Below are 14831 nucleotides of genomic sequence, written 5' to 3'. Positions count from 1 at the left end.
TGACGGATATACCACCAGCCATATTACGAGTTCCATAGGATATAATGGACTTGTAATACGGCTGGTGGTATATCCGTCACTTTACTGTCACTTTTGGGACGGATTAACACCTCCTCCAAAGTTGTAATAACCCCCTTTGTCTTAAAGGCACCAAAGCGTCAACAACATCCTCCTTTCCCTTCGTTTTAGGGCACCCTCTGCAATACTAGGATTGCCTGGCAGGCTGGGAGTGATTTCCCATCCTCATGTTTGGAAATGTTTTTCCTAATCTCACTGAAATTCACCCTTCCCCTTTAAACAGCCGGTCTCAAATCTTCAAGACAGCCTGACTGGTTCTAGCTAGACCGACCAATGTTGCCTGCCTAGAAAAGATCTTGTTCCACATTATAGAAGTGCTCCCAGAGCGTAACGGCTGTTAGTGCCCATTTTGTGTGCCCCTGGGCACTTTGGTATTAGAGAAGAAGCCACAGACGCTTGTGCAGCCCCCTCTGTAATACAGATAGCGCTGGTGCACATGTTGCGCCAGTGCGATCTTATGAGGGTGCTCACACATTTGCATGGGGGCGTGGCTCCTTGAAAATTAGGGAATCTCTTTACCTCTGCTCACAAGGCTATTATGGACGTGGACACTAAGATAAAGAAGCTGTCAGGAGGTACACTGACAATGCTCCACAAAAAAGTGGCACACTGTTAGTGCATTCCCTGATAGTAGCCCTTTGGAGGAGTTTAAGGGGGTCCTATGGATCCCCCCACACATCCCTTTGCAGGAAGGTACAGTCACTTAGTCTGCATACAGTCTGCAAGGGAATCGTTCACCCCTCTTTAAAGAGCAGTTGGGAGATGCCTGCACAACAATGAAGCTCGGACCGGCGTTGTCGAAGCTGCTCTGTATTTCACTTGAATGTGCTGCCCCGCCCCCAGGGCAGAACAACTTCACAGATGCCGAGGGCATGCATTCAACCTAATAGGGAGCACCTCTCCTATTTGCGCACGGTACACTTCTTTTAAAGTGCACCATGGCGCAAACAGGGAACGTGCATCCTAGGGCCTCAGGAAGGAATAAAATAAAGAAGCAAGGTCCACTGATTCCCAATGACATAAAGATGTCAAAGAACACTGACACTTTGGTTGGCTTTAGATTTCCACCACTGTCCCCAACCAAGAGTGGCCACTGTCTCCCTCAGCCAAGTACTTTGTACTTCAATTGGACTTCAAGGAAACTCTTCAGTAAAGCAGTGCAAAACTGCATAATTTTTCTCATTCAATTTTGTGAAAATTATGTGAAGCTATGCTTTTATAAAGAAGTGTGATTGGCTGCTCTCTCGCATGACTTTTTGCAGTGAAACGTTCATCGCTTAAAAATCAAATGCATGATACCATCAGCAGACTGGTTTGAGCAGACAATGTCTACTGGCAGGCAAGACATTTTCTGCAGAAACAAGTCTTATGAGGAAACATCATGCAAAATTTCATACTGCAAAATGTGTGGTCATTTTGCGGATTTCACCTTCATAAATGAAATTTCAGCCATGCCTCCTCTGCACGTCACTGTAAAGTAGATGTTTGCCTGGCACAAGGCCTTAGCTGGTGGCACAAGGCCTTTGCTGGGGGCTCTTAACCTTATGGGCAAGTAATGAGCCGTGAATTCCCTAGAATATCTTGCTGCTCTAACCCAATAATAAAGAGAAGATGAAGCTGAACTGCAAAGTGGAAAGAGGAAAGTGATTTGCACAGAGCAACAAAATCTTTGTGACTCAGCTTACCAAAATGTCAAAGTTACCAAGAGTCACAAAGGCTTGGAAGCTGCAAAGACACTTTCCACTATGCCATCTGTAGGTAGCCAGCATCATGCACAGCCTAGGGTGCCCATGTATGCCCTATCCAGCCCAACACTGATGCAGAAACCTTTCTTTTACCGCAGGCCTTTGGGTCCAATTGGCTGTAACAAGGTATCTTGAATGCAGAGGCATTTGAAGAGCCATTTGGCTTCAACAGCTGTTTGACATGTGTGACAACCATGTTCCAATCTGAGTAGTGGATTTTGGGCTAACTGTGTTTTTGTGCAATTATTTTCCTGGAAAGGCAGCCAAAGGGTCCCAAAGCCAAGGAGTAACCAAACCTTGGACAAGAAGCTGCAGATCCATTAAAACAGAGGGTCAGACACATCCTAGGGTGGAGTTACTCTGTATCAATTTATCTATGACCTCTGCTCCATTTAGTGTGAGAAGTAAACATTGTGCATGAAGTGGGTGGAAGGAATGTTGTCTAGACTTGTTCCGGTATCTCATGGCCACATGTAGGTAGCTTTTTGCGACGTGCAAAAAGCACATCGCGATGCACAAACCCAATTTTGCGATTCGGTAACCTGGTTATCGAATCGCAAAACAGGTTTGCGACTCGCAATTAGGAAGGCGCGTTCCCTTCTTAATTGCGACTTGCAGTGCAATGTAGGATTGTTTTGTGACCGCTAACGTTGTCGCAAACCAATCGCAGTCTGCACCCATTTTAAATGGGTGCTAACCCATTCACAAAAGGGAAGGGGTCCCCAGGGGACCCCTTCCCCGTTGTGAATGTCACTGTAAAAAAAAATTCAGAGCAGGCAATGGTCCTACGGACCACTGCCTGCTCTGAAAAAATGAAACGAAAACGTTTCATTTTTTGTTTTTGTAATGCATCTCGTTTTTCTTTAAGGAAAACGGGCTGCATTACAAAAAAAAACTTCTTTATTGAAAAGCAGTCACAGACATGGTGGTCTGCTGTCCACAGCAGGCCACCATCCCTGTGAGGGCCGCCATTCGCAAGGGGGTCGCAAATTGCGACCCACCTCATGATTATTCATGAGAAGGCCATTTGCGACCCCCTTGCGAATCACAGATGGTGTCAGGGACACCATCCTACATTCGGATTTGCGACTCGCAATTTGCGGGTCGGAAATCCAAAATTTCGTACATGTGGCCCTCAGAGAAGAACAAAAAAAGCTACCCCTTATACAGTGATGAAACTACCATGTGACATGCTGGACCAGGTATTCTTCCAGAGTATAGAAAAGTAATTCACCTGTGCACAAAGAGTGACCTATGCTCTCCATGAATCGCTTTCAGAAAGCTGTGCAGTGTCAGAGTGACCCACAGGCCAGTCCAGCACTGTGCCCCTGCCACAAGTACAGTTTTTGTGGACCTGCACCCAGGACCATAGCTTGGTCAGTAAGGCTGGGGTGGGGGAGTGAGCTTCAGATTTTCTGACAACCAGGCTGGCATATAGGGGCATATTTACAAGCCCCTGGCACCTCCTTGCACCACCCCAGTGCCATTTTTCTTACACTAATGCGGCATCAAGGAGGCCATTTCCCTGCGCCAGATTTACAAAGTGGCGCCATACAAGCAAGCATTGAGCCACTTTGTCACCCCCTGCACCACATTATGCCAGTGCCAGGCATAAAGTATGCAAGGGTGCATTCTCCCCTTAGGGGGCCCAGAAAAATTGCACCATTTTCCCTGTCATTTTTAACTCCTACCCAAGGCAGGCATTAAAGTGACGCTCCCATTGTTTCCAATGGGTTTCCCCACGCATTGCTGGACTAGCGCCATAGTTTTTGGTGCTAGTTGACCAATGTGCCACAATATCATCAAAAATGTTAACACTATTGTGCTAACGTAAGCTATAGTGTGTAATATTGTAAATACATTGCTACCATGGTGACTTTAGGGGGCCCAGTGGGGTGCAAGAAAAGTGGCACATCATAGCTGATGTGCCACTTTCTTGTAAATATGCCTCATAATGTTTAAAACATTATATGACAAGCAGGGTGCACAAGAGGGGCTTAAGGGGCAGCGGAAAGGGAGAGGAATGAGAATTGGTGCCCGCTGCACCAAAATTGACAGCGCCGCACTGCATCACTTCTAAAATGCAGTGATGCACCGCATCTACTAGAATAATGTGCATTCCTGTATTTACCCCTGCGTCTGTGCTAAATTAGCTGCAGAGCACCAATGCAGCCACCCTTGCGCCTTCAATGGTAATTTACTCTTTCTATGTGTACTGCAGAAATTCTCCTCAATGTGCCATGCTAACACCACCCCTTGGGTGGCATTCGTTTTTGGTGCTGCTTCAGGTGTATGAAATCTCATAAATTTAGGAAGGCGTCAAAATGCAATGTGTAGAGGTGGAACGCCCAGAGCAACACCCATTGCATGCCTCTTCAATGCAAAGTGCTGCGTGTTAAGTGGCCATATTTGCAAGGTGGCGTTAGACCACAAAAAGTGGCTTAACACTGCCTTGTAATTAGGGCGCAGTGCATGGCTCCACCAGAGCATCAAAAAAAGTGAAGATCCGGTGGTGCTGGGGCCTTGTAGTTATGCTCCAAAGAGAGAAAACATGATGGGGCATATGTAAGAAAAGTGTCGCTGAACCTACTTCAGCGTCACTTTCCTTGTGCCCCCCTAACGCCACCATGTGTGCGCCGTATTTAAGATACAGTGCACGATGGCGGTACTTAGAGAAGTAGCGTAAGAATTTTAGATGCTAGTTTGGCGCTTTGCAGGATTAGCGTCAAAAATATGGACGCTAATCCTGCAAAGCAGCAAGAAGCCCATTGAAAAGAATGGCAGCCTCTTTTTAATGCCTGCTCTGATCAGGTGGTAAAAATGCCTATAAAAATGATGCAAAGAAATCTCCCCCCCTTTCCTACATTATGCCTGGCACAGGCATAAAGTGGCACAAGGGTTTACAAAGTGGCGCAATGCATTCTTTGCGTTATTTTGTAAACATGGCGCGCTAATTTTGGCCTCATTGGGCCACATTAGCGTAAAACAAATTATGCTAATGTGGCTCAAGGAGGCGCTAGGGGTTCTTAAATATGCCCAGATATTTTGTAAAATAACCCATATTTTTGTGGACTTTCAAAACAGAGCAGGGAGTGTGTGTGCATTTTTATTCCGTGTGTATGCAAAAATTCCTGGTGACATCCGACTGTCATCTCACGAATACTTGACTGAAAGCATCTGTGCCCAACTATTTATCATAAAATACATTTATTGAGGGGATGTAACACCCCAAACAACCCACCCCCTGTCCTGCCAAGCATCCCCCCTGGCTGTACTTCAAAGAGTGAGAGGTCATTTATAGCTTGGAGGATGAGACCATAAATTAGCAGGACCTCGTCTTGCCACGCAAGTGTTTCCCTCTCATTTAGAAGTAGACGAGGGACTGAGGGCCAGATGTGCGAAGCATTTTTCAAGTCACAAACGGCGAATTGGGCCGTTTGCGACTTGAAAAATGTTATTTGGGATGTACAGACCCATTTTTGCGATTCAGTAATCTATTTACCAAATCGCAAAAAGGGTTTGCGAGTCGCAATTAGGAAGGGGTGTTCCCTTCCTAATAGTCGCAGTCCCATTTATGATTGGTTTCTGACCGTGAATGCATCGCAAAACAATTACAGTTAGCACCAGTTTCAAACTGATGCTAACCCATTCGCAAACGGGAAGGGGTCCCCATGGGACCCCTTCCCCTTTGTGAATGGCAGCAAACACATTTTTTCATAAATAACTTTTGACAATAACTTTTCATTTTTTGTATTTGAAATGCATCTCGTTCTCCTTTAAGGAAAACAGGCTGCATTTCAAAAAATAAAATCTGCTTTATTTAAAAGCCGTCACAGACACGGGGGTCTGCTGTCTCCAGCAGGCCACCATACCTGTGAGGGCAGCCACAGGGCCGGCTTTAGGACTGGTGGTGCCCTGTGCGACAGTTCATTGTGGCGCCCCCCACCCCATGACCTCCTCCTCTGTTTCACTCACTACCACCCGGCAAATGTGCCCCTCATCTCTCCATCGTTCCCCTTTAACATATTCATGTGTTTTAAAGCACTTGTAAAGGCTGGCTTTACTAATCCAGTCAGCTAGCCACTTAAAATATATGGGCATATTTGAGTGCCCCTAGTGTCAATCTAATGCCACATTAGTGTCATTTTTTTTCACTAATGTGGCGTTAGAAGGCCAATAATGCGGTGCCATATTTACAAAGAGGCGCAATGCATGCATTGGGCCACTTTGTATCCCTTTGCTCTACATTATTTTCGTGCCAAGCATAATGTATGCAAAGGTGGCATTCCCCCATTAGAGAGGGCCAAAAAAATGGTGCAAAGAAATCTGACAGATTTCTTTGCGTCATTTTTTCCCTGAACTTTTAACACCTGCTCAGAGCAGGCATTAAAAGGAGGCATCTATTGGTTACAATGGGCCTCTGGGTGCTTTGCATGATTAGCATCAACATTTTTTACGTTAATCCTGCAAAGCACCGGACTAGCGTCAAACATTCTTACACTAGTCCCCTAACTACTGCCATGTTGTGCTGTATTTTAAATACAGCGCAACATGGTGGCGTAAGGGGACCGATAAGGGGCAGAAGAAAAGTGGTGCAGCACTCTGTGCAGCTCCACGTCTTTCAAATATGCCCCATAGAGCATATTTAAGCGCCCCTAGTGCCATTCTAATGCCACATTAGTGTACTTTTTTTAAGCTAATTTGGCGTTAGAAGGCCAAAAATGATGCGCCATGTTTACAAAGTGGCGCAATGCAGGCATTGCGCCAATTTGCAACCATTTGCGCTACATTATGCCTGCACCAGGCATAATGTATGCAAAGGGGGCACTCTCTTGCCAGGGATCCAAAACAAATGGCGCAAAAAAATCTGACAGATTTCTTTGCGTCATTTTTTTCCAGCAATTTAAATGCCTGCTCAGAGAAGGCATTAAAAGGAGGCTTCCATTGGTTACAGTGAGCCTCTGGGTGCTTTGCAGGATTAGCGTCAACATTTTTTATGCTAATCCTGCAAAGCACCAGACTAGCATAAAAAATTCTGATGCAAGTCCCTTAACTACTGCCATGGTGCACCGTATTTTAAATATGACGCAGACATGGTAGCGATGGGGGGGTGCTAAAGGGCGCAAGAAAAGTAGCACAGCACTGGGTGCAGTGCCACTTTTTTCAAATATGCCCCATAGGGCAGTGTTTAATTTGTAAATAAAAAGGTGCCAGTGCCCAAAGCTCTTCTCTTAAACACTCGGCTGCTATAATTAAATGTGTGAACACGTAATACAGAGGCATCATAATCCTGAAGCCATCTCGGGCCTCTTCAATGCATTTACAGGCACTCCCTGCCCCTTCAGTTCACTCTTGCGGATTTCTGCTTTTTCCCATTGTGACGCTTTTTTGTTTTTCTCTTCCTCCGTCTTTCCCATATGTGTCTTTTTCTTGCAGTAAATGCTTGAGGCAGAAAAATAAGTGCTGGCTCTCAAAAATAAGTGCTGGGGCTGCGCACCGGAAACAAGCACAAATTAGGCACTGCCACAGGGGCATATTTAAGAGCCCCTAGTGCCATTCTAATGACACGTTAGTGTAATTTTTTACACTATTGTAGCATTAGAAGGGCAAAAAACACTGCGCCATATTTACAAAGGGGAGCAATGCATGCATTGCGCCACTTTGTAGCCTTTTGCACTACTTTATGCCTGCGCCAGACATACTGTATGCAACGGGGGCATCCCCCCGTTAGGGGGGCCAACAAAATGACACAAAGAAATCTGTTAGATTTCTTTGCGTCATTTTTTTCTGCCACTTTTGACGTCTGCTCAGAGCAGGCATTAAAAGGAGGCTCCCATTGGTTACAATGGGCCCCTGGGTGCTTGCAAGATTAGCGTCAAGATTTGTGGCGCTAATCCTGCAAAGCTCCGTACTAGCATAAAAGTTTCTGACACTAGCCCCATAACTACTGCCATGGTGCACTGTATTTTAAATATGAATCACACATGGTGGCGTTAGGGGTGCGCTAAGGGGTGCAAGAAAATTGGCTCTGCACTGTGTGCAGTGCCTCTTTTCTTAAATATGCCCCATAGTTCTGTTTTTTTGCAGTAGGCATATTAACCCTCTATGTTACTTTATGTTGAGTCAAAGCTGCCACTAGGCAAAACTCCCATCTCTTTCTCTAGCAGGAACATTATTCACAAGAGGTATCTTGACATTTTAATTGTTTCTTGAAGGTTCAACGCGCAAGGAACTTTTCAGCAGGTGCTTTTAAATCGCAAGTTTCAGAAGTTATTGCTAAACACAGCGCCCCCATGAGGTCATTGCCCGGTGCGGTCACACCGCTCACACCACCCAAAAGCCGGCCCTGGGCGGCCAATCCCAATGGGGTCGCAAATTGCGACCTACCTCATGAATATTTATGAGGTAGGTAATTTGCGACCTCAGTGGGAATCGGAAACAGTGTCATTGACACTGTTGTACATCAGGTTTTGCGACTCGCAAAACCTGAATTTCGTACATGTGCCCTAAATTCTGATGGCAAAGTCTCAGATTGCTATAGCCGGGATGCCAATGCCCAATGGAGCCAATCGGGTTGGGGACGGGAGGGGGTGTCAGTGTGGCATGATTATATAATCAACCTCCCCCTCGCCCGACCAGGAAAAAAAAACTCTACTGTGCCTCAGGGACATTGATAAATCTATTCTCAGAATAGATTTCGCTGGTCGAAAAAAGCCCCAAAATAGCCTTTTCTCAGTGGGCGGGAGCTCTGCAGTTGACAAAATACTGTTTTCCCTGCTGTGCTAAAAATGGTTGCTCCATTCCTGCTTTGCCAACCCATCCTTGGCATATTTCATGTCTCCTCACATTTGGGAAATCTTTTTTAAGAAAGTGCCAACCGCCGAGGAACTCGAGGTCACACATGTTACGCTCCGTAAGACCCGCTGCGGGCTTTCATACTGTTTCATTTTCGGTACACGTGAAATAAATTGGATTTTTCAGTACGTTAAAAGCCTGCAACTCGTTGCTACCTTTCTGAAATCTTTTTGTCTTTAATCTATGGACACAGTTTTCTTTCTCCTTAACGCGTTTCCGATGACATATTTGTATGTGTTACCGAGTGTTTCTTTGATTGAAGTTTAGCGGAACCAAGTTATAATTTCTGTTAACATTAATGGAATCTGCTATATAATTACAAGAAGAGGCTGGAAAAAAATAATCACACATCAATTAGTTTCTTTCATGTGCCTTTTTTCTAACAATTATAAGGTTCATAGTGGAATGTAAACATCGTTTCTCCGTTTTCCTAGTACCCCTCCCCCCCCCCCCTTTTCCTAAAGAGAGCCCTCAGTGGATGCATGTTTGTTCTTGCAAGCCAGCATTCATTCAAGCAAGTAGTGAAATGTCAGCTCCGCGCTTTCTTCGCAACGCGACTTACATAGCGCCAACGTAGCTACAGAGAAAGCAGTGAGCTGCGCGGCTCCTCTCCCAGGCGGGTCACAAATCTACTTGCAGAACACCCTTGTGGCATGGCTTCCACGTCATCGCTCGATTATTTGGAAATCTAAAAGGGCTCCTCACTTTCCAAATGTTTTACATTTTTCATGAATCTGTTTTTGTCCTTTTTTCCTTTAAAAAAAAAAACCCACATTTTATTGATTTTACAGTAACCAATGAAAAGGCAGTCCCATGAGCACAGAACCAACATCATAAAATACAAAACCACTTCACTCTTCTTAGAAAAGGCAGGGTGACCATCAGTATGAACAAGGTTCCTGAGCTACAGACTACATAGTATTCGGGTAAGTCCCATTCGTGCCCCTTACCATGAAATTGTCCCCATACCGCCCCCTGCGGTTCAACCAACAGACCACATCCTATCCGGGCACGGCTGTATCTGCATGCCCCCTGTGTTCCACCCAGCCAGTCCCTCCAACTCTTAAAATGTTTCTGTGGGCCACCCTGTGATGAGTAAATTAGACATTCAAGCCTCCAACTATAGTCCATGCCCTCGTCCCAGACTTCCACCTGGGGGCATCCTCCGGCTTCTATGCCCTTGCGATGTCCCTCTTTGCAATAATGTGGCCCGGCCAAAAAAGTGCTGTCTGGTCCCCTTCCCAAATCATCCATGCCATGCAGAAGAATAATTTTAGGTTCACAGGGAATGTCCCATCCCAGCACCCTCTCGAGAGGCCCCAGAACTCCACCCTAGAAGATGAGTCAACCATGGGCAATGCCAAAACGTGTGAGGTAGATCTCCCCTCGGGTTGTTCCACCTCAGGCCCATGCGATGGACCCGAGACCTAGTGAGATATACCCTGTAGAGTAGTTTCAATGGAATTGATCTGAATTAGTTGGCTATCAATACTTCTATGAGGGGGTCAGCCACCTCCCTCCAATCTTCATCCTCTAGTCGGCCCAACTCGACCTCTCATGACCGGCGCTACCCCCTGTTGGGTTTGGTGCATAACGCAATAGCATTTTGTAAATTTATGACAATTTGTGCTCTTTGAGGTTTATGAGGAATCTTTTGGCCTCCATCAGAGAAAATTCAGGGATGTCCTCCTCTGCTTGTACAATGAGGAGAAGGCGGTGATGAAGCTGCAGGTACCTAAAGGACTAAGGGCCAGATGTAGCAAGGCTTTTGCACCTTGCAAACAGCGAAAATCGCTGTTTGCGAGGCACAAAAGCCACATTGCGATGCCCATTCCCATTTTGCGAGTCAGTAACCCGGTTACCGACTTGCAAAATGGGAATGCGAGTCGCAAATAGGAAGGGGTGTTCCCCTTCCTATTTGCGAGTCGCATCGTGATGCAGAATTGCTTTGTGACAGCAAACGCGGTCGCAAAGCAATTCGCAGTTACCACCAGTGTCACACTGCCATAACGGGGATGCTACTATGATCCGAACAGCCCACCCCATACATTTCAGGGCTGCCCTCCGCGCCTCGACCGCTACACAGATGGCGGGAGCCATCAATATCTTCCCTCCATATAGTAAATGTGGAAGGTCCCAGCAGTCAATCACACATCCCTCCGACATATACGCCGGGTCCTTAAAGCCCCCAAGCCACCACTCATTCACAACCAGCAATTGTGCCGCCTGGAAGTAAAGGAGCACATATGGCGTGGCTATACCTCCCTCAACCACTGGCAGCAGCCGGAGTTGTGCGTTGACCTTACTGGAGAAGGTTTTATCACTTGGGAATGGGTAGTTTTGCAATTGCTTCAGTAAGCGCAGTAAGGCCACCATTTTAAATATGACTGAGCGTCCCAAAAAGGGAGAGAGGAAGACAGGACCAAAACTTGACATCCTAGGGCAACCAGTTGTGGTGCCAAGTTCCAATCAAAAGATCAGGTCACCAGTGACGTAGACCCCCAAATATTTAAAGCCCAGGGGGGGATCAGTGTTTATTTTCCAAATACTGCCGTTGACGTTATGTCACAGACTGTGTTCAAACTGCAAATGCTAAATTATTCCTTGCAATCCACCTACTGCTTGTGGCGTCACAGACGGCAAAAGATAATTTCCTGTTGCGTCCTACGTACAGCCTGTGACGTCACTGACCAAGCCATTTACTTTGGTTCCTTTCTACCGGCTGCCGATGACGCAACTGACAGGGTTCATTGACAGTCATTAGCGTTAATACCCATACTGAAATTTGGTTATGCATTGCTATCCCTTAACAAATAAAGATTTGTGAAATCACATACTTTTTTTGCAAATTCTTTTGAAATTCCTCTATAAAGTTTTCAAATTACACTGATTTTTAGGCATCTTATGAGAATCTTTGCCTGTGTGCACACAGTTTGTGTAGTATGCTTTCGAGATGCGGCAGGAGATTGGTGATGCAGCAAATGTCTAAAGACTAGAAATTTTCATGCAAAACATTTCGCATGTTGTGTAATCTCAAATTTCACACAATTTCGTGATTTTAATTGAATGTGTATTTTAGAAATTACACTTATTTCAGCAGCATAATTAACATCTTGCAGAGGCCTAGTATCAATAACTGGAAACAAACTTGTTTCTTTCAGTTGTTACGCCACCAGGGGAAGTGTTGGTTTCCCATGTCCTATCCCTGCCCCCCACGTCTCACTGAACCCATGGAGGCCTGAGAAAGGTGCTGGAAAAATGCCTGTGGTCTCACTCACTCTTTGCATCTACCCCCTGGCGTCTACAGAGAACACACGCCGGGTACCTCCTGTGTCAGCTACCACATTCCCTATCAGCAGGGCCACTGGAATTATGCGTCACAAAAGGGCCACATTATGCGGCATTGTTTAGTAAATTAGGTGGCAGGAAAAGGCAAACTATGCAGCATAATCTGACACATTTTGTACTAATATTGCATACTTTAGTCCCTTCTACCACATAATTCCAGTGACACTGCATATAACTAAAAGACTAGCAAGCCTACTGGAATATTTTTTTAAACAAGGCCCTTAAACCACAAACCACTCCCAGGTGCAAAACATATTTACTTGCCAGTTGGTACAGGCAACATTGCCAATGGGTAATGAATAAATAGTTGTACTCCAAGAGTGCGTGCTTACTGGATCACTGTCCCTTTACTGCGGTCCGGGAAGTCGAACAAATGCCTATGATTTTTCACACGCTTGAGGAGAGCCATCTCACATGATATTAATATTCCTAAATCAGTCTGGAACTTAAATATTAGTTATGAAATATTGACCATTGTACAGCATAGTCAACTGTAAGCTCTCCTTGAGGTTAGTTTTATAAATACACGCACACACAGCTCAAGTTTCACAGACTCAAACGTGCGTAGTTCACCTAGTGAGGATTCTGCATTATATTCGCAGCTTTTAGCATGTTATAAAAATAAAACTACAAGTCCCAGAATGCAAAGCAGAAGCCTAAACTAAATGAGCAAATCACGCATCGAACTAGGGAGCTGGACAACTCTATGAATACTACTCCAGGGGCTGGTTTCCAGCTTGTATCATGTTACAAAAATAAAACTACAAGTCCCCGAATGCAAAGCAGAAACATAAACAAAATGAGCGGATCACATTTTGAATTAGGGAGCTGGACAACTCTACAAATACTACTTCAAGAGCTGGCTTCCAACTTTACAATATTACAGTTGGAATGCACTCTTGAATAGTAGTGTTTCACAGTAAAAACACGGAAAGCCAGGATTTCAGCACCTTACCTGACTGTTTTCATCACGGACTGCAGCTACAGCTCACATGCTGGGGTTGGCTGCCTGCAAAGGCTTTGGGAGCACCCACAGTGCACAAATTTCAAAGGTATTTATTAAAGAGTTCTTTAAAGTTCTAATATTGAGCTCAAATAACTCATTATTCCTGGAGGCCCAAAAACCAAAACATCTTCAAAGCAGAAAATAGATTGAAAGCACTTTGAAGTAACACAGCTGCTGCACATAAATGTTAAAGCACTAAATACTGATGCAAAGTAATTTTGTAGCTATTTTGGGCCTATTGGATGGCTACTAATGAAAGTTACCTGTTACCTTTCGTGCTCAGTCTCTTGCTCTTTCGTGCGGGGCAAGAAGAGAGAAGCTGGGTGGGCGCCCAAGCATGCACATTGGAGGGAAAACAGATTCCATGTCTCTTTCAGAAGAGGTCTCACCTTAAGCAGCAATCCCAATGCAGTCACATAGGGTAAGGAAATGCATGGTCGCACACATGGGTACACTGACGCGTATTCAGTCACACACACATGTATAAGCACACATGGGGAAGTATGCTCAGAGGCACAGGCAGGCTTAGAGACAACTCACAGAGATATACTAACACTTATTCAAAGTCACACATTCGCACACTTAGGCACACACATGCACATCACCACGCAGGTACAAGTACGCCACGTGTTTAAACACAACTGTCCACACACTTCAGCACACATACGCACAGGCACATGGATAAATGAAGAAGAGGCAAGCCACGTAGACAGCAACATTTTCAAATACACGCAGTCACACTCAGATATGCACACAAGCCTGCTCGCATATAGACAGATCTTTTCACAAGCCAACTATTCATTCACAAACGCATACAAACACAAAAGCCACATATGCACACACAAACCTGCTTGCAAACGCATGCAGACAGACTCATTCACACAAAGAAGCATGCACATACATGAAGGCACACACAGATACCTACAGGAACATATAGGGGGTGATTCTAACCCTGGCGGTCAATGATAAAGCGGCGGCCAACCCGCCAACAGGCTGGCGGTCCAAAAAATGGAATTCTGACCCTGGCGGGAACCGCCAACACAGCCCGCCACTTTAACACTCCGACCGCCACGGCGGTACAAACAAACAGTGCGGCGGTCACCGCCAACACGCAGGCGGAAGACAATGTACCGCCCACAGTATTACAACTCACCAATCCGCCACCTTTTCCGGGGCGGGAGCACCGCCGATAAAAACACACCGGAAACAGACTACGAACGGGAAAACGCTCACCTCTACACACTCAACGAGGACGGAGGACAGAATGGAACCCGAATTGAACATCCTACCTGCTCTCGTCTACCTGCTCATCTACCACGAGTACGAACTCCGGCGCAGACGTCAACGGTGAGTACTGCACCTACGACACACGGGAGGGGGGAGGACGAAAGGTTACGGGCACACACATATGCGACCCCCACCCCCCCCCAATATGTACACACCAATGCAGAGCAACAAGTCACAGTGACACCACCCAAACCCCCGTAAAAAATGCAATGACATAATCAAATTGGGAATAAAAATTTATGTACAAAATAGCCTCTGATAAGTATTGGTCAACTAGCAAAAATATTTACATTTTAAAAAGTCTATATACACAGCAGTGGATAACCGAAGCAATTAGTCCTGCACATGTTACGAATTTCGAATTGTCCGTGGGCCAAAGTGTAGCGACACAAGGGCAAAGCCCACACAGGAGACCTGAGTCCTTTGGAGAGAACACTGCAGGGGCATCTGGTGACAAAACTACAGGCAGCTCAGGGGGAAGGGAAGGGGGGGGCACCACAGCCACATGAGTC

This window comes from Pleurodeles waltl, chromosome 11, assembly GCF_031143425.1.
Source record: "Pleurodeles waltl isolate 20211129_DDA chromosome 11, aPleWal1.hap1.20221129, whole genome shotgun sequence".
Taxonomy (NCBI): domain Eukaryota; kingdom Metazoa; phylum Chordata; class Amphibia; order Caudata; family Salamandridae; genus Pleurodeles; species Pleurodeles waltl.
Note: the sequence above shows the minus strand (reverse complement) of the source record.